This window comes from Hippopotamus amphibius, chromosome 12, assembly GCF_030028045.1.
Source record: "Hippopotamus amphibius kiboko isolate mHipAmp2 chromosome 12, mHipAmp2.hap2, whole genome shotgun sequence".
NCBI classification, from domain to species: Eukaryota; Metazoa; Chordata; class Mammalia; order Artiodactyla; family Hippopotamidae; genus Hippopotamus; species Hippopotamus amphibius.
This window is the reverse complement of record NC_080197.1, coordinates 78,549,668-78,574,865: the sequence shown is the minus strand read 5'-3', so window position 1 is coordinate 78,574,865 and position 25,198 is coordinate 78,549,668. Positions and strand designations below refer to the sequence as shown.

At 52.6% G+C, this 25,198-nt stretch overlaps 1 protein-coding gene across 3 annotated transcripts in view; it reads left to right on the top strand.

Moving 5' to 3' along the window:
- Positions 1-25,198, top strand: part of TSPAN9 (tetraspanin 9) — a 181,553-nt gene that overhangs the window by 27,893 nt on the left and 128,462 nt on the right. Inside the window, exon 3 of one of the 3 annotated variants that reach the window (XM_057702425.1) lies at positions 12,208-12,332. The exons of 1 other annotated variant lie outside the window; for it this stretch is intronic. The gene's annotated coding sequence lies outside the window, so the exon portion shown is untranslated. Of the gene's footprint in view, positions 1-4,804; positions 4,813-12,207; positions 12,333-25,198 lie in introns of those variants that run through there. One more of the 3 variants, XM_057702426.1, reaches the window with a different exon arrangement.

Sequence of the window (25,198 nt, the reverse complement as noted above, 5' to 3'; positions counted from 1 at the left end):
CCTGCCTTGGCGACCTTCTTCTAGACCTCCAGCGAGCCGCATGTCCCCTCCCCAGGGCCTGCACAGGCCGTTCTTGCTGCTCCTCCTGGTCCCAGAGGCCAGTCCTTCCCAGGGAAGTCTGTCCACAGCCCGGGTTGGTCTGCCCCCTTTTTCTGTGCTCACCGCACACACTCGGTGTGTGGTCCTCGGAGCCTGGCTGTCCAGGCCACGGACAGACGAGGACAGAGGCCCTGACTGTGACCGCTCCTCTCTTCTCTCCCCTACATCTCCAGCATCTAGCACAGGGCTGGTAAATGTTGTCTGTAAAGGACCTGACTGTAAGTGTTTCGGGCTCTGCAGACCATCCAGTCTCTGCTCACCTCTGCCCTTTAGCTCCAGAGTGGCCCGAGACTACACGGACACTGGTGAGTGTGGCTGTGGTCCAATAACATTTATTCATGGACACTGAAATTTGAGTTTTGTATAATTTCTACATATTGGGAAGTATTATCCTGCTTTTGATTTTTTTTCCAATCTCATAAAAATGTAAAAATTGTTCTTGGTTTGCAGGCCATACAAAAATATGCGATGGCTGGATTCGGCTGTGCTGCAGTTTATTGACCTCAGATATAGCCTGATGCATGGCTCATAGTAGGTTCTCGATAAATGTTTGTTGAGTAACTGAATGATAGATGTTGGTTGAATGACTGAATGACGCCTTGGAGGTGGATAAGAGGATGTGAGACTGTGGACTGCTGCCTTCCCTCTATTAACCTCATGATCTCTACCCCTTTCAACTTCCTTGTAATGTGTTAAAATTAAGGAAGGTAGGCAACTGGTTCTTTTTTTTAAAGAGAGCTTTATTGCGATATAATTCACTATCATAAAAATCACCCATTTAAAGTGTACAGTTCAGTGGTTCTCAGCCGATTCTCAATCGTGTGACCATCATCACCATCAATTTCAGAACACCTCATCACCCCCAGAATAAATTCTGTACCCATTAGCATCTCTCCTCTTCCCCCAATTTCTCCCCCCTCCCCAGCCCTAGACAATCATTAATGTACTTTTTGTCTCTATAGAGTTGCGTATTCTGCACATTTTGTATAAATGGAATTGTACCCTATGTGGTCTTTTGTACCTGGCTTCTTTCACTTAGCATGATATTTTCAAGGTTCACTCACATGGTGGCGTGTATCAGTTTCATCCCTTTTTAAGGCTGAATCATCTTCCACTGCACGGACATACCACTCTTGGTTTGTCCTTATCCTTTCATCAGTTGACAGACGTTTGGGTTGCTTCCCCTTTTGACAGTTATGAATAACGCTGCTGTGAACATGCATATGCAATTCTTTGTGTGTGCGGACGTGTGTTTTCGTTTCTCTTGGGAAAATACCTAGGAGTAGAATCGCTGTATTATATGGTGACTGAGTGCCCAGCGTCCTAAGGAACCACCAGACTGTTTTCCAAAGCAGCTACACCTTTTTACATTCCCACCAGCCATGTATGACCGTTCCCGTTTCCCCACATCCTCGCAGACAGTGCTTTGTTTTCATTTTTTTGAGCAATTCATTTATTTTCTGTCTTTTTGATTGGCCAGTTAGTTCTTAAATGGACACACCACCTTTGGTTGTGAGATCGTGGGCTGAACAGGAACTTTTTGATAAGTTTTGTTATTTTCTTTTGTAAGAGCAATGCATGCTTGTTAGAGCGTATTTGGAAAACAAAACCTGATACCTCTTAGCGATGCATTCGTCACATTTGGTCACAGCCACCAACCCTTTAAGGGTCTGTGAGACATAGCGGCCACAAGGAGCAGTGCCGTGGCTCAGGATGCAGGCCCTGGGGGCTCAGCTGGGCTTCACCGACGGCTCTTGCTGCTGCCCGCCGCTGGACCCCTGACAAGATGCTTAGCCTCTCTGGGCTCCAGTTTGCTCGTTGGTGAAAAGGATTCAGTCATTCATCATTCATTCAGTAGATATTTACTGGGCACCTGCTGTATGGCAGACATAGCACCTGTCTTCAGGGTTATGGTGGAGATTAAATAAAGTGATGCACGTGCGGTGCAGAGTGTAATCCCAGGCACTTAATAAATGGTGATAATAAAAACCCAGGAAACAGGACCTGCCCTTCCTGGGGCCACGCAGCTCCTCAGGGCTTGAGGTTGTTGTCAGGTAACCACAGGGACTGTCAGAGGAGGGAGAGTCCTCACAGGCCATGCTCCCCACTCATGCCTCCCACTGGGCTCCAGTCTGGTGGATTCCAGCCTCTGCTTGGACGTTTCAGGGATGAGCACCCCCGCCCCTCCCATGGCTGGACGGTCTGGTCTTCACGCCTGCCTTTCTGGAGCTGTGCTGTGGCCGTGCCTCTGCCGGAGAGCTGAGGACGAGCTTGCCGCCTCGTCCTCACGGCAACGTGGGACCATTTGACAACAGCTACCCTCCGTCCCCTCTCCGTTTCCACCAGCTGCCTCGCCAATAACTCCATCCCTAGACCCCACGGCCGTTGGCTGCCTGTGGACGCATCCCAGCCTGTTTGTTGCTTCCTGGCCTGGCCCAAGTCTTCCCTGTTGGAGACTCACACACTCAGTGCCAGAATGAGTTGTAAGCCTGGAGGATGACAAATCTTCACCTTTCCCAGCAGGACGGTTTTATGGGAGAAAGTGCTCAAGCAGGAAAGATAACTTCATTCTAAATTGTGGAAAAAATAAAGTTCCAGCCAAAGCCTGCCCGGTCTCCCCCCTCCCTCTTTCCAAGCTCCATCCAGGAAGGCAGCCCAGGCCGCCTGCAGCACCTGCCTCCCTGGTGGGCGTTGCAGGGCAGCTTGCTCTGCCCTAAGGGTTTGTGATTGGAGAGTTTGACCTTTCCCCACTGTCACCTCCTCTGTCACCACTTCTGTCCTAAAGGGGCAGAGCCATTGATACATTTCTCGGGCTCAGTTTTATAAGCTGCTGGAGGGAGATGGTGATCAAAGCCCACTGATAAAAGCAATTTAGCAAAAACAGCACGGGGAGGAAGGGGAGTCAGAGCTCCATCATTTGTCTGAGTTTTGTATCCTAAAGCGTCTCTCTTCTCTTGGTGGGAGGAATCCAAGTGTGTTTAGCAATCCCTCTGCTGCTGCCCATGAGGCACAGAGCTTGTAGTTTTGTAATCAGGAGAGTCTGGAAACCCACAAGTTGCCCAGATCTGCTCCGGGCGGCAGCAGCGAAGGAGGAGCACACATGGGGCATTTTCCACTCCCCGGGCCTGGTCGTTTGGAAGCCCATCCCTAACTATGTTCCCGGCCAATTTACATAACTGTATTCTTCTGTGGTTAGTTACTCATTCAGAAATTCCCCCTTTATCCGTTCTCCTGGGATTCTGAGTCAGTGGGAACAGAACATCGGGGCACAGTTCTGGCCCCTGCCTCCTCCTGGGTCTAGTCCCAGCCTGGAGGCAGACGCAGCAGGGGAGCCCATCTGGCAGATCTGAGTCCTGGCTCCTGCAGCTGGAGGGAGCACCCTGGGGTGCTGCTGCAGGTACAGGAACCTCAGGGCCTGCGGGCCGGCTGCCAGCCGGGCAGCCCAGGGCCTGGGCGGTGAAGGGGGCGTGTGGTGAGAGGCAGCACGGGAGATGGTTAAGGCCGTGCCTCCTGGTTCACACGCCGGTTGCCATTCCCCAGGCATGCGACCTTGGGCAGGCTCTTTGAGACCTTTTCTTTTCTGTAAAATGGGGATAATAAAGGACCTGCTTCACAAGGTTATTGTAAATGTTAAGTGAGTTAACGCAGGTCAAGTGTGTAGAAGCTGCCTGGCGTGTGGAAAGCACTGCAGCTGTTAGTGGTGGCGATGAGGATACACACCTAGCTTTCCTATGGGATTACCTGATCCTTGCTTTCTTTTTTTCGCTAGAACAGGGCCTCTCGTCTATATTTATTGACAACTGCGGGGAAACTTTGACCTCAGCTCAACCCCACTGCGTTTGCCCTTGGGTTCCTTAGTGCCCAGAGGCCACCGTGGTGAGAGCCAGCCCTGAGCCGATTGCCACTGGCGAGAGACAGTCTGTTTTCCTTGTCTCTGTTTCCTCATATGTAACCTGCGGGAAGACAGTCACCCCTCCCTTTCCTCGTGCTTGGCGCCTCCAAGGGTGTGAATGGTGTCAGGGGGCATCTGGTAAGTGAGGCAGGTGGTTTGGAGGACAGAACCTTGGTGGCGGTGTGGGAGGGCTGAGGGCCCGGGGCCGAGCCTTGCGGGTCCACGTGGGCTGGAAGTGGAGCTGAGCGCCCTCCGTGTGGTGCCGTGAGCAGACACGCCGGTCTCGCCCACGTTGGGGCTGGTGGGACGTATTTGAGAAAGTCGGTCACGAGCGAATGTTCTCAGGGAGCACGAGTGTCCTCATTCTCTGGCCCCAGACTGGAGCGTGCTTTTTGCCCTCACGATGCTTACAAAGGGGCGGAGGAGGGTTTATATCAGGAGGAGGGTCGTTGCTTTCCCTTCATGCACCAGGCAGCGGCTTTGTGAAGTGAGGAAGACAAGGCTCAGAGGGGTGCACGAACTGCCCCCCTCCCCGGGGTCACACCGTAGAATATGCCAGAAAAGGGATTTAACTGCGCATCTGGGGGATTCCAGAGTCTGTGTTCTTTCCAGGTGGGGAAAGCCGGAGGCGGAGTTCCCAAATCTCCCTGACTTTTTGGACGGTTGTTGTGAAATCTCTCAACACGTGATGTTTGTGTGTTCTCTTTTCTGCCTCTCCTCCCCCCCCCCCCGCACTGGCTGGTGTTTAACCAGAAGTCCCCTGCCCTCCCTGCCCTCCCTCCCTGCCCCCTGAGACCTGGGAGGAGAGGGAGCAGTAGCAGGTGAGAGAGACCTGGCTGAAAGGTGCGGATGACCTCCGGCTTTCTTACGATTCTTACGATTTTTCTGGGACCCCTGGAGAGGGGAGGTGTCCTGAAGTGCTCTGGCTCTGGGGGTTCCCAGCTAGAAAGATGGAAGGAGTCGGGGAGTCTCCAAAGGGCATGGCCTGGTGGCGACGGCCTGGCTGTAACGTGAAGGGTCTGTACCAGGTGGTCCCTCAGCTCCCCTCAGCCTTCCAAGTTCCCCACTTCGGAGCCTCTTTAGGAAGCACGGAGCCCAGGCTCCTCCTGTCTCCTTCCTTGTGGCCTCTTTAAGGCTAAGGTGTGCTCCTCTGCTGCTGGTGGTTGGAAAGCTTCCGTGTGTGCTGTGGGAGGGGCCCGGAGACTGTCCAGGGCCGTGACTTTCCCAGACATCAGGGTGGAAAGTTTTCAAGTTCAGACAGGATACCCTGAGGGCCTGGGGACAGGATGCAACGCTGGCTCACCTCAGCAAACACAGCCAGTGCTTTGGGACGCGGCTGGTCAAACCTGGCTGGTTACACACTGCCCAGTCAGTGCCCTGGTGTGTCAGAAACCCAGCCGGCCAGCTGGTCGAGAGCCCCCTCAGCCTGGGGACCCTGGCCTTCCTTCCAGTCTCCCCCTACCCCATCCACTTGTCCTTTCTCCTCCCGCCACCCCAGCCCCCCGTCTGGCCCCAGGCACGCTCCCCAGCCTTTGGCCTGCCTTCTTTGGTGCTCAGGCCTCCCCTGAGCCTCAGCCTTTCTACCTGTTGATGGCACCCCCATCGTTTTGTGCCCACTCTTCCCTTACACCCCAGCTAGGGCTGGGGTAGTTCAGGGGCTGAGCTCGGCACAGGGCCAGCGCACGGAGTCCACTCAGTGTGAGTGGGAGTGGGGGGCAGGGGGAGCAGCGTTGCCACTGGTTACCTGGTTGGGTCATAGTGACTGAGCCCCTCACCTGCATGAGGCTGAGTGCACAGCGCGCTTACCTGGGGGAGCTGCCCTTCGCAGTTGGTGAGGCCACACCCGTGAGGGACAGCTGTGGAGCCACCTGGGACAAACTGAGTGGAGCCAGGAGAGGCTGCTGGGGTCTGTGAGATGGAGTTGAGAGCCCGAGGGTCTGGGACCAGCCCAGCAGGAGCCACTGGCTCGTTTGCGGATCTTGGCTCAGCCCCAGGGCCCCAGGATGTTTCCTCTTTAGGAGACTGAGGAGATTGGGCTGGTTCTTCCTGGAGGCCCTTCCAGCTCTTTGTCAGGTGCTTTCTGCAGATCAGGGGTCAGGGGCAGGCCTAACCCCACCTGGTCCTCCCCACCCCGGGCTCTTTTATTCGCCCCCACTTTATAGATGAGGACACTAACCTTGGGAGCCAAGGTTACAGTCTGGCCCCTAGGTCACATCCGGGCTGCAGATGTATTTTGTTTGCCCAGTTGATGTTATTGTTTGTTAGAGCCAACATTTAAACAGTGAAGAGATTTCACAAACTTAGAGATTTCTGGCTTTTTTAGAGATTAAAGGAGGACTGGTTGCCTGGCGCCCACACCAGCTGGAGGCAACCATCGGCTGCTTGAGTCTCAGGCATCACCTTCGGGGGGCAGGGCCTATGCTTTCCTGAGCACCCCCGCCCCCAGTCTTGACATAGCAGGGGACATGCCTGTGTGTCCGGCTAGAGTTGCTCATATATGTTCTTCCTGCCTCTGCAGGTTTGAGTGTGCAAACCTTGATTTAAAGATGTTCTGTAACTCACACCTCAGGTCAACAGCTGCGCAGTGTGAGGGGCAGGAGGTAGGCTTGGCTTCCCAGCTATTTCCAAACCTGGCAGGGATTCTGGGCTCCTCTGTTGAAGCTTAGGAGCCCCAGGTCAAGCCTCTAGATGAGGAAGTTGGCAAGAATTCCACTTTCCCGGGAAGTTTGTCCCCAGCCTTGTCCTGGGCTGTGGCAGTGAGCTGGTGTACGCTTGCTCACATTTCAGTCCAGAGAAAAGGCATCTCCCTGCCACTAGGTGTGTCCTTTTCAAATTAACGTGATTGTTCTTTGTCTACTGCCTGTTTTCCTGCACGTTGGTTTCTGTTTACTGGCAGGTTGAACCCAGGAGACCCACCTCCACACCTTCCCGCCCCCCGAGTTGCCAAAGTGCCACACACAGAGCTTGTATTTTGCCTCAGGCAAATGGGGGCAGGAAGTAGGGATGTCTGCTCAGGCTGTGGGTGAGTTGAGATTGGCTAGGGGTCTGTGGGGGCACAGGCAGGCAGGATGCTGATGCTGGGCCTCGCAAAGAGGGTGGGGGCCCCGGTGGAGGTGGAGGTTTCCTGCACTTGGCAGTCTGTCCAGCTGTTTCCTCCTGATAGAGCGATGGGACAATGCCGCTGTGACTCAACTCCCAGCGCGTCGACGGACAATAGATTTGTCAGGGTCTGCTAGGGAGCGGCGCTTTGCCGGTCACCTGCTTCCAGGCTCCCACTTGGGAGGAGCTGGTGGCTCCACGAACCATTTCTCTACTGGCTCTTGGTGTCCCAGGGTCCTGTCCAGGGGGGGTGGCTTCAGGCGGTTGTTTTTTGGTTTCCCAGTAGCTTGTCCCCCCTCCTGCTTTGTGCACAGCTGATGGAGAGCTTCTGCGCTCCGTGCTGACCAGCTGCCCGCCTGCCTTTCCAAGGCCAGCTTTGCCAGACCTCCTTCACCCTCGGTTTGAGGTTCTGTGGGTTTGGCACAGTCCCTGGGGTCCCGAATCTCTACCCAGGCATCCAGGACCTGGATGAGCTTCAGATGAGAAAGACAGCTGTAGGATTCTTTAATCTCCTCCAGTGGGTAGAGGATTAAGCAATTTTTTGGTGGGTTTGTTATTGTGTATTATGATTTTTTTTAAAACAAGAGCTATTGTTTTTCGAGTGTTTTCTAGGTTCTTGTCATGGTTACTAAGTAGCACTTTTCATGACTTATCCAACTTAATCCTCCCAGTGACTCTCTGAGGGAGGTATCATTACCTCCGTTTTACAGATGAGGCATCCGAGAAACCAGAGGGTAAGGGGCTTGCGCAAGACCTCAGATGCTCCTCAGGTGAAAGTGCTGTGATGCATGACTTCCTAGGGAAGGACATGGTGTGGAAGAGGTGAAAGAAGAGCTTGAGAACCGTTGATAGAACGTTTGAAAGGAACTGTGCAGGGAGGATGCAAAGGTGGGGGCAGGGCCGGAACACTTCCCTGGTGGTCTAGTGGTTAGGACTTGGCACTTTCACTGCCGAAGGCGCAGGTTAAACCCCTGGTTGGGGAACTAAGACCCTGCAAGCTACACTGTATGCCAAAAAATGAATAGAATAGAATAGAATAGAATAGAATAGAATAGAATAGAATAGACTAGAATAGAATAGGAGTAGAATAGAGTAGAATAGAAGATAAAATAGAATTGAAAGGTGAGCAGCCCCGTTCCTGGAGTTTGCAGCGGAGTGGAGAAGCAGGCACGTTAGCCCCCAACTCGGATGTGAGACCCAGTGTGATTGGTGCTGACGGTGGGGCTGCCCAAGTGAACTGGAACCACGTTTCAGCTGGTATATGAGCAACTAGCAGAAGAGACACTTCAGAACAGAAGTGGGACGTTCCTGGCCCGTAGGACTAATTCAGCTGTCCACACGACTGAAACTGGTCCACATAGAAAACACTGAGGTGTTAAGTGCCATTTATGTCTAGAGTTGTAAAAATGCAACATTGCTTAGAATTGTTTTTAGTAGTTCTTTGGAAATTGAGATCAATAGCCTGAGAAAGATTCGTTGTCTCTGACTCAGTAATTCTGTTCCTTAGAATTTATACTAAGGAACTAATCATATATATGTGTATATATACAGACATAAATACATGTGTATACATACATATCTTCACTGTAACGTTACTTACAATAGTTAAAAATTGGAAACATAACAAATGCCCAACAGTAGATGATTAGTTATGTAAATTTTGATACCATTATAGGACAGCCTACTGTATAGCCTTTAAAAAAAAATCATGTCTTCAAAAATTATGTATGGTGATTCTAGATCATGTTTATGGAAAAATATCAAGCAAATAGTATAAGATGTAAAACTGTATATACTATAAATTGTAATTTTTTTGCAATGTGAAGCAAAAAGACTGGAGGAAACATACCAAAAATGCTAATGATTATTCGTGATTTTTATTTTCTATTTTATGTTCTGTGATTTCTAAAATTTCTTTAGTGACCAACAGTAACAAAAACAAAAAACTCTCGGGTGTCTGGGGACTGCAGGGTGCATATTGCACGGGTAGGAGTCCCCCTGCCCCGTGACCCAAGGTCTCCAGCACTTTCCTGAGTAGGGCATGCAATGGGCTTTGAGGGGGGGCACCTCTGTCCCTGGGTCCCTCTTCCTTACTTTTCTATCACATTCTGCCCTTCCAGTTTTCTCCCTTAATTGGCCATAAATTTATAACTGAAGAATGATTTAAAAAATATGTATTATTTTTATCGGTCGCATTTCCTGAGCACTCTGGCAAGGATACATTTTCTACTTCTCCCTCTGAAAGAAAACCCTAATTGAAGTTCCTTTCTGCTTATGTGATCCCAATTGATTTATCTTTTCTGTAGTTCAGATGCTCTTTGTCAGATAGAAGACGTTTCTGCTCCTGCCTTAAATGGCCTCTGAAAGCCCAATTAAAAATGATGCTGCAATGCCACGGCCTGTTAGGTAATACTGGTGCAGCCCTGTTTCGCACAGGCCTGAAGACGGGAAAGCCTGCAGTTCTGACCACGTTTTGTGGCAGATGATACGATTGAAATTGACCCCCATGCGAGCCTGGAGGACACCTGTGATCCTGACTTAGAACAGCCTTTGTGTTTGCGTTCTGTGGATGTTGATTGGGACGTGGCCTATCACATGGCATCTGAGGCCCCACATGTGCTGTTTGAATAAATACTGGCCTTTGCGGCAACATTCACTGTCCACAGTGAGACTTCCTGTGAGCTTGTTGTATTCAGGTGTGCAAAGAGAATGGTCTCCTGTAGCAGTTAAGAAAATAGATTTTGGATCAGAGAGATTCAGATCCTGGCCCACTGACATGGTGATTTATGTGTATATGACATATATACTTATTTGTTATGAGGAATTGGGTCACGTGATTATGAAGGTCCTGCCATCTGCCATCTGCAAGCCAGAGACCCAGGTGGTGAAATTGGGTCTGAGTCCAAAGGCCTGAGAACCAGGGGAGCAGATGGTGTAAATGCTACTCCAAGGACAGGAGAATATGAGATGGGAATGGCCGGGCTCAACTACTGAGGCAAGAAAAAAGGAGTGAATGCCTCCTTCCTCCACCTTTTGTCCTATTCAGGCCCTCAGTGGGTGGGGGTGCTGCCCAAGTACTGCTCTCATCCGAAACACCCTCACCCAGAAATAAGGTTTACTCAGGGCACCTTATGGCTGGTCAGGTTGAACTCATAAAGTTTACCTTCACAAGTGGCATCAAGTACCTCCACATTCTCGTGCAACTGTCGCCGCCATTCACTGCCAGCTTTTTCATCATTGGAAACTGGAGCTGTGTACCCCTTCAACACTAACTCCCCCTCCAGTGCTGGTGTGCATTGGAGTCCCAAGGGTCAGGCGGGGAAGCCATGCAGAACCAGGCAGAGTGGGACCCGTCCTACTGCGGGTCCCTGACTGTCCCCCCACTCCATTCGGGAGGTCCCTAGCCTTCTTGGATGCCTTCCCTGCATCCCTCCCTCAGCCCCTGGTACCACCTTTCTACTTTCTGTTTCTATGGATATGACTTCTCTAGGGACCTCACAGAAGTGGAATCGTTGTATCTGTCCTTTTGTGACTGGCATTGTCACGTAGCATCATGTGCTCAAGGTTCATCCACGTCTTAGCGTGTGTCAGAACTTCCTTCGTTTTTGTGGCTGAATAATATATTCTGTTGTCTGGAGAGACCATGTTTTGTGTATCCAGTTCATCTGTTGATGGACATTCGGGTTGTTTCCACCTTTTGGTTACTGTGCATCACCATATTTTAACATTAAACTCCCACCATCCCCCTTCCCAGTCGTTCCAGTGGTTCTCCAGTGCATGTGCGTGCACGTGCACACACGCCCGCACATGCACATGTGCTCGCACACACACCCACACGTGCACGCTTTGTACACTGAAACCATGGGTGCACATCCTCAGGACTAATTCCTGTATAGTCACAGGTCATGCTCCTGCGCATTGGATCTGTTTATCCTTTTCGCTCATCAGCCTGGACGTACTGTGAGGCCGGGGACTGGGTTGAATAATCGTTTTTCTTGGGTCCTGGGAGTCTGATTTAGGAGGTGCTAGAGGCTCGTGGCTGAGAGTGTGTGCTCTGAGGTCAGATGGCGTGGCTGCATCCTGATCCCAGCCACACTGACATGTCACTTCACCCTTCATCACGTGGCTTGTCCACGTTGAAGTGGTGACGATGGGGTGCCTGCCTCGTAGGGCTGTTGTGAAAATTATATGAGATAACCCACATCCAGGGCTTAGCACGAGCTCTGATGCATTTTAAGCCCTTAGGTGTTAGCTTAAGAAAACAGTACAATCTCAACATCCCTTGCAGAATTTTCCTCTTTCGTCCTCAGTTTCCTTGAGAGGTGGCTTAAGGGTGAGAGGGATGGGTCCCCCAGTGTGGACTGGAGTCCCAAGGGTTGGGGGTTGGATACCACGCAGAACCAGGCAGAATGGAAGCCTGCTTTCTGCTGGTCGCTAACTGTCCCCCTGCGCCCTCTGCTCCTACTCAGGTGATCCCTGGTCATCTTGGATACCTTCCCACAGCCTCTTTCCTGTGGGGCCTCTGGTCCTCAGGGTGGACACAAGGGGAGGCCTCGGGCACCACACCGACTCTTGGGCTCCTGCAGGAGGTGCTGCTGGGGATGGCTGGAGGGTCATTTCCCCAGGCCACCTCGGAGCACATCAGCCACGGGCCTGTGGCCAGCCTGCCCTCTAGCCCGGGAAACCTGAGTTCCGCGGGCCCAGCGCAGTTGCACACCCGCAGGGTCTGCTGAGCGCTCGGCAGCCGCTCAAATAAGCCTGCGTTTGTTCTCCTAAAGCTGATGGAGCTGGTGAAAACAGAAGTTCCTCTTTCTTTTCCCCCTCTACTTAACAACATTTTCCTAAATATTTACTGGATTCTCTCACAATTTTTTCTTACATCGGCTTCTGGCTTCAGCTTTCTGGCTGTAGGGAGGCGGGGAGAAGGTTCTGTGCTCAGCGCTGATTTTCTGCTCTGGAGGGGGCTTCTGCTTGAAAGCAGAGGGCAGGAGCCGGCACGTGGGGTCCAAAGGCGGTCACTCCTCCGGTCAGGTGACGGGCCTCTCCGGACTGGCTCTCAGGACTGACCCATGGCTTGGTGGCACCTGTGTGACCTTGAGCGTGCTTCTTGACCCCAGCTTCAGCTTCCTCATCAGTGAGACGAGATAATAATAGCGTCGGTCCGCAGAGACGTGAGGGCTCAATGAGAATCTGTGTGAAACGCTTAGCGCAGCGTCAAGCACACACGGGATGCTCTAAAAACGTAAGTGACTTCTATTTTTATTGGCAAACTTTATTTTTGCTGTTCCCAGCCGTTCATTTCTCTCCACCTTTTCTTTTCCTGGCAACCCCGATCCCCCTTGATCCCTGTGTCCTTGAATTGTCCCTTCTCTTCTCAGGCGGAACCCACGCTGGGGAGGGTCTCACACTGTAGCCGCACCAGGGTTCAGGGGCTGAAGCGTCAAGGGCGTCGGGGCCGGTCCCCATGTGATACGTGTCCTGGCCGAGTGGTGCCTTCGCTTTTCCTCACCTCCTTTGACCCAGAGCTCTCTCCCTGCTGAGATAGTTCCCTCTATCTTTGTAATTTTCTCCACTTCAGGGGAAAAAAGGAGCTGAACTATATGGCGCTCCTCTGTGCTTAGAGCTGCAGGGCACATTCTTGGCCTCACTTCCTTATCCCAGCAGCTCGGAGTCTGGTGATGGTGTTGTGTCAGTTTTCACAGAGCAGGAAACTGAGGCACAGCAAGGCCGAGTAAATGGCCAAAGGTCACACACGAGAAGGGGACAGCGGGCCTTGATTAAGCCTGGACTTGGTGAAGCTACAGTGTGCTCTCTGCGTTGGTGGCTGATCGCACGGCTGCCCCAGTCCCCACTCGCTATGTGGCTGGGGGGCTCAGTGTGTCCACCTGGAAATGGGAATGACAGTAGCATCGGATGCTGGTGAAGTCGTGGGCCTGGCTGGCGTCTGGTGAATATGCAGGGGGAGTGAGCCCCTCTTGGAGGCTGACGTCCTGAGGGGCCTGACTCTGGGAACCCACAGAGCAAGCCCTCTGACCACTTCTGCACAGGCCCTTGGGTGTTTGACATCAGGTATCCTGTCCCTCCAAAGTCCTCTCCACTTTTTAAACCTTTTAAAAAAAATTGCAGTAAAATACGCATAATTTAAAATTTGCCATTTTAACCATTTTGAAGTGTACAGTTGGTTCATAGGCATTAAGGACATTCACATCATTGTGCAACCATCACCACTACTAGTCCCTTCACTTTTTCATTGCCCCCAAATAGACACCCTGCACCCCTTAGATATCACACCCCAGTCCCCCTAAAACCCAGCCCCTGGCAAGCAGTAATCTGATTTCTTCTATGGATTTGCCCATTCTGGGCATTTTGTATAAATAAAATCATATAGTATGTGGCCTCTTGTGTCTGGCTTATTTCAATACTTAGCATAATATTTTCAAAGTTCATCCACATGGTAGCATATATCAGTAATTTCATTCCTTTTTATGGCTTAGATAATATTCCATGGTATGTGTATATCATATTTTATTTATCTGTTCATCTGTGGATGGACATTTGGGTTATTTCCACCTTTTGACTATTGTGAACAGAGCTGCTGTGAACACACATGCGCAGTTTTTGTTTGGACACCTGTTTTCAATTCCTTTGGGTATATACCTGGGAGTGGAATTACTGGCTCGTATGGTAATTCTATGTTTAACATTTTGAGGAGCTGCCAGACTATATTCCACAGTGGCTGCACCGTTTCATATCCCCACCAGCAACATATGAGGGCTCCAATTTCTCTACATCCTTGCCAACACTTGTTATTTTCCATTAAAAAAAAAATATGACTGTCCTAGTCAGTGTGAGGCAGTAGCTCATTGCAGTTTCGATTTGCATGTCCCTGATGACAAATGACATCAAACTTTCTCCTTTGGTATTAACAGTCCCACTTTCTCTTGACCCACTTCTCAGGTCTTCCACCATTCTATTCATGGTTTTCGACGTGAACTTGTTTGTCTAGTTCCTGTTCAAAATGCTCAGATCCCAGGGCGGGCCTCCAGTTGGGCTGGGACCCACCTGGTGTGGAGGCCCCACTTCACTCTTTCCAGATACACTGCTTTCTCTTCCCTGGTCTCTGCTGGACGGTGCCATCCTTCACCACCTCCAGGGGCTCCTTAGATTCTGACTTTCCTCCCAGGTGGTCACAGCTGTTTCAGCCTTGTCCTTCCCGCTCTTGGCCAGCCAGCTCTCCCTTCTTGCCTGGTCAGGGTGAGGGCAGGCTGGCACAGAACCCCTCCTCCTCACCTGTGGGCGGTGACTAATTGTCGGGTCCTCACTGCCTGCAGCCCGAGCGACCCCATCTCGTCCAGGGATTATTCTGAGAGCCTTGTAAGAGCCTTGCTTCCTCAAGTCCAGTAACCTCATTCCCTCCAAGTGTGACTTGAAGGCGCCGTTTTGCATCTCCGGGGTGGGTTTACAGTTTCAGGCCTATTTCTGACCGAGGAATCAAAGACTGCCCCTCAGTGATGGAATTTCAGGCATGAGCGAGCAGATGGATGGGGTATTTTGGGGGGCAGAGAGTCTCTGTGCTCCAGAAACCACTCTAGCATCTGCCTCCAAGCGAGAGACCCCACCCATCCTGGAAAAAAACTGGGCTCATTTCCTGCTCCAGGGCCCTGTGTGGTCAGACCCGGCCTGCCCTGCCGGGCACTCTTCTCACAAGTGCAGGATGTGGTCGTCTGCCATTGATCTGGCCATATAGAGTATTTTAGTCTTTATATTTTAAATTTTATTTATTTATTTATTTATTTATTTATTTATTTATTTATTGGCTGTGTTGGGTCTTTGTTGCTGCATGCAGGCTTTCTTTAGTTGTGGCCAGCAGGGGCTACTCTACGTTGCGGTGATCAGGCTTCTCTTTGCAGTGGCTTCTCTTGTTGCAGAGCACATGCTCTAGGCATGCGGGCTTCAGTAGTTGTGGCACGTGGTATCAGTAGTTGTGGCTCTTGGGCTTTAGCGCGCAGGCTCAGTAGTTGTGGCACACGGGCTTAGTTGCTCCATGGCATGTGGGATCTTCCTCAACCAGGGATAGAACCCGTGTCCCCTGTGTTGGCAGGTGGATTCTTAACCACTGTGCCACCAGGGAAGCCCAGAGTGTTTACTTTAAAATGATGACTCGATTATATATGAAAATTTGGTTGCTGCAAAAAATAAAATAACAAAGTAATAGAGTAAAATGTGAGAGACCCCCCCCCCCCGGTCTCCACACCCCTCCCCCACCCCAGTGCTCTTTCTGGGGGAGACTTCAGGTAAAACTTGGTGTGAGTTCTGGATCTTTCCAGGCCTTTCATCCCAGTGCATTCATTTTTCTCATCTAAGGGCAGGTCCAAAATAAATAACACTAGCAGGCTGAGTGTATCAAACAAAATGGGTTTGGATGTGGTGTCGAATGATGCTTCTTAAAAGCTGGAGAGCAGTTGGATTTTTCCTCCCCGGGTGGGACTTGAATGAGGGTAACAGAAGGAAAACCTTGAGTGAGGAGGTGGAGGGTCTCAGGAAGCAGACAACCTGAAAATGGATGGATTAAGGGCAGGACAGGGACCTGCCATTTATGTCGGTCACTGTCACACAGAGTCAGAGCCAGAGAGCTGCCCGGGGTCAGTCCCAGCTCCACACTCACTGCCTGTGTCCCTTTGGGTGAGTGTAGGTTACTCCCCGGGCCCCAGTTTCTTCAATTACAAGACAGAGTCAACTCCTAGCTTGTCCTGAGGGGTTAGTACTGAAACGGAGCCTGTAGAGGGTGCAGTGTGAGGGTCCCTGCTGTGTGTCAGGCTCGGGGACCACTTTCCTTCCTCCCCTTTGCCTGTGTCAGCTCAGCATCAGCCCTCGACCTTCCTCCTTGGCCTTTCTCCCTGTGGCCAGAGCAGAGCGAAGCAGGTCGCAGCGCTAAAAATAGTGATCCCAGCGCCGGCGCTCGGGTGTTCGATGTGTTTTCACTGTGTGAATGAATTGGTGATGGGCTGAGGCTTCCCCCTACTCAGGGTGAGGGTCTCTGTGGGAACAGTCACACAATTAGCTCTTACTGGTCATTGACACATTAGTGTGAATTAGTGTTCTAGAGTCTTTTGACCTGAAAGGGACCCAAGAAATGATCCTTCATGCTACAAATGAGGAAATTTTAAGGCTCTAGGAAGGAAGAAGCGTGCCAGGGGCGTCATGCAGCCAGTTAGGGGCCAGTGGAGTCTGGATCCCAGGCCTCCTGATTCTGTCTGGGGCTCTACCCATCCGATGGGAACACAGCCCAATATTTGGGAGGGCCTGTCCGCCTCTGTTCGAGGTTGCTGCTTCTGGGTGAAAGGTCTCCTGTGGCAGGAGCCACATAGACAGGCCAGCAGACAGATGGGCCTTTTGGAGCGATGAAGGGAGATCTAGGGACAGTGGCCCTGGGGCTTGGCCTGGCAGGTCTGGGGCCCTGCGTCTTCCGAGAGGGAAGGCGAGAAGCATTTGGGGCTCTGAGATCCGCTTTGGCCATGCAGCTCTGTGGATGTGACCAATAGCTGGATAAGTGAACCATACTCCTTCTCCAGTCCTTTCTCCTAGGTTCTGCCTCACATAGCTGGTTACTCCCTCTGGTCCAGGCACGTAGGGCTGACCACTGGTCACCCAGGCCTGCTGGTGGCCTTCTGGCTTGTTGCCTGCTCTTATTTGTGTCGGCCACTAGATGGCAGCAGGAAACTTGTCAATTTCTCTTCCAGGAGGATTTTTAGGTCAAGCCCTTTGCCCTGGGGTGGATCAGGATGGCACAGGGACGCTCAGATTCCTCGTCTCACTGGTTCTGGGGTGGGTGTGAGGAAAGGTTGGGATGAGGCTGACTCTCCCACAAACGTTCTGGAGAAGTGACCGTCTCAGCTCAGTCCTATGCTGGGAGGTGGCTTTTCAGGAGCCCTCAATGTGACCTTTTTTAGCACTGCTCCCACTCCTGGGAAAGTCTTATCCTATGTCCCAGACTGGGGGTTAGTGCCTTAGAGGGACTGGAGGCTGAGACCCAGTGTCACTGAGGAAGTCCACCTGCTCCTGGCGGCGTCCCCGGCGTGGCACCTGTGCTCATATGGATGGATGAGGTGGTGGTGATGGTGGGGACACAGCACAGGCCAGCACGTGTGCCACATGCACAGGGGTCCATACAGAGCACTCCTGCAGCGGCAGCCGCTCCACTCCCCCTGGCTTGGACCCTTTCCACACATGTGGCTGGTGGTGTGCGGGGGTTTGGGTCAGGCGGTGGCTCTGAGGCTCTCTGGTGTGAGTCACACGCCACTGGTGGTGGCCATCTTCCCAGCGGCCCTGTGGCAGGTACAGGGCTGTCCCTTTTCACAGGTAAGAGGCTGAGGCCCAGAGAAAGGAAGGATGTGTCCCACACTTCAGGGAAAAGATGTTGGCCCTGCGCACTAGATTCCAAGTCTGGGGGCTTTTTTGTTTTTACCCACACTGTGGTGCCTCTCTCTTTGTAGTGAAGCAGTTTGTATGCTGGGGTGGTGGTGGTGGTGGGATTGGGAAAAGCACTCACTCCATCTCAGGATCAGGGTGACTGTCCTGTTACTTTATAGTCCCAGCCAGCACCTCTCTTTTTTTTTTTTTTTTTTTTATAAATTTATTTATTTATTTATTTATTGGCTGCTTTGGGTCCTTGTTGCTGTGTGTGGGCTTTCTCTAGTTTTGGTGAGCGGGGGCTACTCTTCATTGTAGTGTGCAGGCTTCTCATTGTGATGGCTTCTCTTGTTGCGGAGCACAGGCTCTAGGTGCGCGGGCTTCAGTAGTTGCAGCACGTGGGCTCATTAGTTGTGGCTCACAGGCTCTAGAGTGCAGGCTCAGTAGTTTTGGTGCATGGGCTTAGTTGCTCCGCAGCATGTGGGATCTTCCTGGCCCAGGGCTCGAACCCATGTCCCCTGAATTGGCAGGCGGATTCTTTACCATTGTGCCACCAGGGAAGTCCGCAGCCAGCACCTCTCTGAGAGGGCAGTGTGTGTAGGTGCCGGGGGAGCCCAGCCTGTAATAGGGAACGGGAACTGGAGGAGGGAGGGGGCAGATGAGACGGGGTGGTGGCCGCCTGGCCACTAAGCCCTGCCTCCTGCTCCGAGCGTCCCCTCCTCATGCACCCTGAGTGGGAGGTGGGGTGGAGGGCAGGTTGGTCTGGGACCCAGCCCGAGCTCACACTTTGCACTGTGGAGCATTCTTGACTCCCCAATCTCCCAGAGCTCAGCCTCCTGCCTCCCACCTGGCTTCACACCCAGCAGGTTCTGCCAGGAGACATAGTTCCCTTGTTGCCTCGACATGCCTGAATTTTGGCCCCAAGGGAGCGCTACCCTCTGGGTTGCCAATCCAGAGGCTTCTGCTTTCTAGCCAGACGCCTGCCGAGGTCCACGTCTCAGGCTCCAGCATCCTGCTTGGTTGGCGTGGCGTCTGCCTCGCCGGCTCCAGCTGCAGCCTCCCTGTTGTGTTCCTGGCAGTGGTTTGCTGGGGGTGTGAGCTCTCCTCTCCACATTACGTCAGCTTCCAGTACCCCTGGGGTCTACTAAGGGAGAGCCTTTTATTAATTTTTTCCAGGGGATATAATTCCACCCCTTGTCACACAGATTTCTGCATTCAGCTCTTTAGGGGGCTTGACTTCCTCCCTGCTTCCCACCCCACCCCCTTGATGCTTAGAGATGGGACAGATTTGTTTCCTTGCACTGGGGCCGCTGGTGGCTCTGCGGCCCAGAGGAAATCAGTAGGGGGAGTGGGGAGAGCGAGGAGCTGAGAGTCAGGTGTCTGGGGCCTGGCTCCCCCCGCTGCTGTGTGACTTGGGTTTGGCCCTTCCCCTCTCTGGATATACCTGCCATCTGCAGTGGTGGGTGGGGCAGTGCCCCGCAGTTCCCACTCTGGAGTGTGGACTCTGTCCCGAGTGTGCTGGCTTGACAGAGTGAATTTCTCATCCGGCTTCCACCCTGGGTCGCCCCCTCTACCTGGGGTGGCTTGACAGATGTGGCAGGAGCCTGGGAGGCTGGCACACCCATCAGGGTCGAGGAAGACCCGGCCCTGCCTGAGGGCGGAGGTGCAGGGCTGAGAAGAAAGGCAGCTTTGACTCCCGCTGGTTCCCACTCAGCACCTCCTGCAGTCACGGACTTAGAGGCGGGAGCCAGTCCAGGGGCGGATCGGCCAGAGGGCAGCGGCTGGGCGTCCAGCCTGCAGTGCGCTCCTGTGGGTCCCTCCTTGGGCTCACCCCTCCTGGCTTCGTTGACTTTGCTCCGTCTGCCTCCTTCCCTCTGCTTTGTGTCCCTCCGTACCTCTCACCACCCCCCACCCCGCCCCTGGTGCTGACCCTGGATCCACCAGCCCTGCAGCCCCTCAGCCCCTCAGCCCCTCCCCTGCTCTCCGCTGGAGCCCAGCGCCCTGGGCCTCTGCACCCCCCCTCCTGTGAACACGTGCGTTTGTGCCCCTACCCTTGGCCCACATCTGGCCCAAGTGCTTGGTTTCCCGGCCGTAAATCGCCTCCTGCTGCCCCTTGGCATCTGCTCGGGTTTCAGCTCCATAAGCCTCTTTCTTAGGGGCTCAGGGCAGAGGGGGCTCAGGGCAGAGGAGGCTCAGCTGGTCCCTCCCTCCGTCCAGCCACGGTGAGGAGAGACTCTTTGGTTGTGTTGTCAGAGATCCTTCCGTCCAAGTCCCGGTTTCTAGCAGGTGGCTGGGTGGGAACCGGTTGTAATTAGATTTTTAGATTTCCCTTCTCTGTTCACACCTTCCCTCCTCTGCTCAGCCATCGAGGCCAGCCTGCTCCCCTCACCCTGCAGCAGGAGGGGCTTCTTCCTGGGGGCCTGGCTTTTGTAGTGGGACAACCTGGGGACAATGGGACTCTCCCCAGCCTGCCCCCTTGACATCCTCGACAGGGTCTGCAGCCTCAGGGCCCTAGCACAACCCCAGGTAGATTTGATCTCCCTCCAGCCCGGCAGCCGACCCACCAGAGCTCAGATCATTGTACCCACATCTCCCACAGAGTCAAGGGGACAGTAGATTCTAGCTGGTCCTGTGGGCATCTGCTGTGCACCACCTGCCTCTTGATTATCCACACCTGGGGAAGTGGCTTGTTTGGGCCATGGAGGGGCAACCGCTGGACAGTCTAAGAGGGTCTAGGCTAGTGCTACGTAACCAGTGGACAGGGCAACCGCTGGACAGTCTAAGAGGGTCTAGGCTAGTGCTACGTAACCAGTGGACAGGGCAACCGCTGGACAGTCTAAGAGGGTCTAGGCTAGTGCTACATAACCAGTGGACAGGGCAACCGCTGGACAGTCTAAGAGGGTCTAGGCTAGTGCTACGTAAAGTGTACTGCTCATAATGACGTGGCAGGTGCAGAAATGGAGAGTCAGCATTTGGCAATGTTTGCAGTGATTGACACGGCCACGGTGCCTTAGGGTAGTGTGGTGTTTCCTAGCGGAAGCGCGAGGTGAGTCTTGGATTCTTGTGGCTGGAACCAAGCAAATTCTTTGGGATTTTTAGCTGAAACTGAAGGACTTGTCTCGTCGAACAGGGTGTTGGCCAGTTGAGATGTTGCTGGAATCTCCAGGCGGTTCACCCGGGGTAAAAGGCGGAATCGTCCCCCAGAGCAGGACCACCAGTAGGTCCAGGATGGACCGGAATAAAAGGCCTGGCATTTGCCACCAGTTGGTTGAGAAGTGCCGCCCTGGGCATCCCAACCTGCCAGAGTCCCGAGAAGGAAACTTCGGGGATTTCTTGGGAGAAGCTGCAGATTTACACCTGGTATGGGAAGTTGAGAAAAGTTTGGGGTTTGATGACGAAGCTCAAGGAAAGTTCAGGATTTCTGGGGGGAGTTTAAATGAGGAAGGCTGTGGGCACGGGAAGTTAGCGGGTAGTTTGGGGTTTGCAATGGGAGGATGTGGGGGTGGTTTGGGGTCGGGGTGGGAGGGCAGATGACCTCCTTGAGGTTTCATGGGTGACGACACAAGGAAATACTGGGTTCCTAGGAAGGGCAGAGAGAACAGTGGCTTTAGTCGTGTGGGCCAGTGTAAGTTTGGAGGTGCTTGTGGGGGGCTGAAGAGACCTTTGGGATTTTTATTTCGGAGACAAGAAGGAAATTTGGATGTGTGTTGGGTAAGGACTAAGGGAGTTTCAGGGTTTGCTGGAGAAGGCCGAAGAGAAGCATTGGGGAGAGGGCCCTTGAGGTGTCGGGGTTCATAGGAGAGTCCGGGGGGTTTGGGATGCTGTGCAGGAGGCCAAGGGGGCCATGAGATTCAGTTGATGGGGACCAAGGGGTCCTGGGGTCCTTGCCAAAGGGGATGGCTGCATTTTGTGTTACACAGGGTGGCCCAGGCCTTTCCAGGCTCCATCAGTTTACAAGTATCCTGTGTCATGAGAAAGTTTTTAAAATCTCTCTGCGTGTCCCCTGAAAACTCACTCCTTGGTGCCAAGACCTTCCCTAGCCCAGCTTCTCCGGCTCTCTCAACACAGAGGCAGCCGTGCCCGTGCTGTAGGGGCTCGCAGGGGCTCTTAGCTCAGAGCCCCTGACCTGGCCCTCCTGAGCCTCACCCCAAATGGCTTTTCCAACCACCCGGCCCTCCACCGCAGCAGTGACAGGTGACCCACCTGCCATGCTGTGCCGGTGCTGGTGTCTGTGCCATTTTCTCCTCCTCCTGCCCCGTCTCTACTCCCCGGGGTCCCATACCTCTTTCAGGGTCCAGTGGGAGGAAGCCTGTGTGACCTTGCCCTCCCCAGGTGCCCGTGGCGTTTCCTCTGGTCCCCTCACCTGCCCTTGGCCTGCCGGGCGGGTGTTCTGACCTAACTTTCCTGTGTGCTTGGGAGACACAGGCCCCTGGTCTGAAGGTGCGTCTCTGAGTTGGGGGCCCACCCTTCACAGTCCCCTCCTCCTCCCTGGCCTGGCTCAGGCCTGCTCTGGGGACCTTACAGGGCAGCTCTTGGAGGAATAGCCCTGCACGTGAAAAAGTCATCCCCCCCTGGGTGGGCGGCACGGACCCAGGGGGCCCTGCCTCTCGCTGCTCAGCAGGGGCTCATGACAATCAGCCACTTGGGAGACTCACAGCCTCTCTCCTTGGGACCAGCGGTTTCCCCTGTTTGCTGCCACGCCAACGCCCGCTTTCTCTGTGTGGCCCTTGCTCTGGCCCTTCCCATGTGGCCGGCAGGTGAATAGCAAGATGTGGCGTCAGATGTCATGCTAAGTGCTTAAGGCAGGTCGATGCTCCCAGAATGCTGTGATAGACGCACTTTGTGGATGAGGAAGGTGCCTGACGGCACACGCGTTCTGGAGGCTGAGAGCTACACCCACTGCCCCTGAGTTGACACTGCTTGGCGTGTGCCCTTCTGGGGGGCCTGCCGCCTGCTGTCCCACCCTCTCCCTTACCCACCCTTTCATAGAGCACCCCACCCAGCCACCCGCCCACACCATTCTCCCCTCTTAGTAGCTGAGTTTCCCTTCTCTGGCGGTGGTCCCAACACCCCCCCTCCTTCTTGGAAGCCAAGTGGGGTTCAGGCTGGGCTCCTCGGTGTGGGCTGGCCCCCTCCCCCGCCTTTCCCTTCCCCCCTTCCCTGGGCAGGGCTGAGTTGGTTCCCAGGCTGGTCCTTGCGGTAGGAAGGGGCTGCAGGATGAAAGGTGATATATACGTGTAAGGCGATGATTATTTATTTGACAGGGACAGCTGCCTGTGGTAAAGAATGTAATCTAGTAATCCTTTTGTGCGAATCGGATCCGAGGCTCAACACACTGCCTCAAACAGCAAGAGGCCGCTTTCCCTCCCTCCCCTTCGCGCCCCTCCCACCCTGCTCTCCTGCACACTTGCTGGCACCCATATACCCGTGTGCCCCGGAGTGTGTATGCATGTGGCCTGTGCACACACCAACATCCTTTTTCTTTTGGTTTTTTGGTCGCTGTAAACATCTTACATAACCATAGTTTACTGTGGAAACAGAAATTCAGATTGGTTTGGTGTAATTAACTCAACGATAGACTTTCTTTGGATTTTCCCACTAGTGTCCTTTTTCTATTCCAGGACCCCACCTTGCATTTAGTTGTCATGTCTCTTTAGGTTCTTCCAATCTGTAATGATTCCCTGGTTTTCCTTTGCCTTTTGTGGCCTTGCCAGTGCCGAGGAGAACAAATCAGTCACTTTGTAAGATGCTGGCATTTCCTTGTGATTGGGGTGAGGTTATGCATTTTTGGCAAGGATGCCGTAGATGTGGTGCTGTGTCCTGGTGCTTGCGTCATGGGGTGCACAGCGTCAGTATGTCTTGTTGCGGGTGATGTCACCCTCAGTGCTTGGAGCAGGTGATGCTGGCTGGATGTCTTCTCTGTGAAGTTATTCTTTTTCTCTTGGTAATGAATAGATGTCTTGTGGGGAGGTGTGTTGAGACTGTACCAATATCCTGTTTTCCCCCAAACTTTTACTCACTAATCTTAGCATCCATCAGTGGTCCTTTCCTGCAGTAGTTATTATTATGGTGTTTGCCTAATGGTCATTTTCTGTTTCCCTCATTTCCTCTACATTTGTTACTTGGAATTCTCTTGGAAGGAAGAGCTAGCCCTTCTTTTTCCTTCCTTCCTTCCTTCCTTTATTTATTTTTGCTTACTTATTTAGTAATTTTTATCATTAGAATCACAATTTTTATTTTATAATATACAATATATAATAAGTGCATATTATTACATAGTAAATATAATATACAGTATGTAATAAATGCATGGATACATGTTATATAATAAAGGTCATGGATATGTATTCTATTCTACAGGTTAGAGTTATAATTTGATGCCATTGTTGTTTTGTTGCTGAAATTGCTCCACTGGAAGCTCTTGCACTTTGGCTCTTGTGCCCTTTGGAGAGGACCTCATCTTTTTCTGAGCACTTTCTTACTTTCTGGCACCACAAGATACTCCAGATTCACGTTATATTGTTCCTATCCTAGCCCTGGGATCAATCAGTTGTCTCAGGAGCCCTGGGTCTCTTGCTAGAGAATGGTGTTTAGAGACCAAGGTCTAGGTACTGAGTGTGTTCATTGCTACTGGAGTGTCATTGCTTCTGAGTCCTTTCAGAGAGCATAGCTGGGAAATATATGTATGTACACAGCTATGTTTATTTCTGTTTGATTTTAAAAATCATGAGTTGTACTGATTTTCATTTGCTTTTAACTTGGCAGTTTGGGGGCTGGAAGGAACCTGGGAAATCATATCAAAATTCTCCCCTTACAGAGGACAGAGTCATTGAGGGGGTTGGTCTTCTGTCTGAGATGACCTGGCCAGTCAGAGGTGGATGTGGGGTTAGAACTCAAGACTCTAGGTAATGTCTCCAGGTAATATCTCCCCACTGGGACGAGCATCTCTGTTGATTAGTGTCTCCCCCTGAGTTCACGTCTAACCTGTGAATGTGACCTTCTTTGGACACAGGGTCTTTGCACATGTAATCGTGTTAAGATGAGGTCTTGTTGGATTCGGGTGGACCCCAATCTGATGATGATATCCTTATAAGAAGAGGGAAATTCGGACACAGAAGCGTAGGGAGAACGCCCTGTGACGAGGGGGACAGAGACAGGAGTGAGGCTGCTGCAAGCCCAGGACCCAAGTGTTGCCAGCAGCCACCATGAAGGTGCAGAGAAGGACGGTCCCCAGAGCCCTCCGAAGGATCACGGCCCTGCTCATGCCTTGGTTCGGGCTCCCAGCCTCCAGGACGTGAGACAGCGCACCTGCTGTTTGAAGCCACCAGTTCTCGGCGCTTGGTTGTGCCAGCTGTGGACTCTCTCGCAGCAGCGTCTCCAGTGGGTGTGGCTTTCTGGCCTCTGCTGAGACGTGGACGGCGCCTTGCTTGGTCCTCCTCTCCCACCCCTGGCTGGCCCCCATCTCCACCGGCTGTAAAAGCGGAGGTTTCATTAGCATATCAGCCGCAGTCAGGGTCCCCCTTGAGTGAAGTTTACATTTTGGCCACATTAAGACCCAAAGGGCTTGGATTTTGAACAATACCCGGTGATGGTACTTGTCTTTTCCCACCTGCTCCCCCAAGCGTTTCTGTTACAAGGAGAAGCTGACTGTCAAATTGTGTTTCTTAACGTTTAATTTGACCTCATATCTGTCCTGTC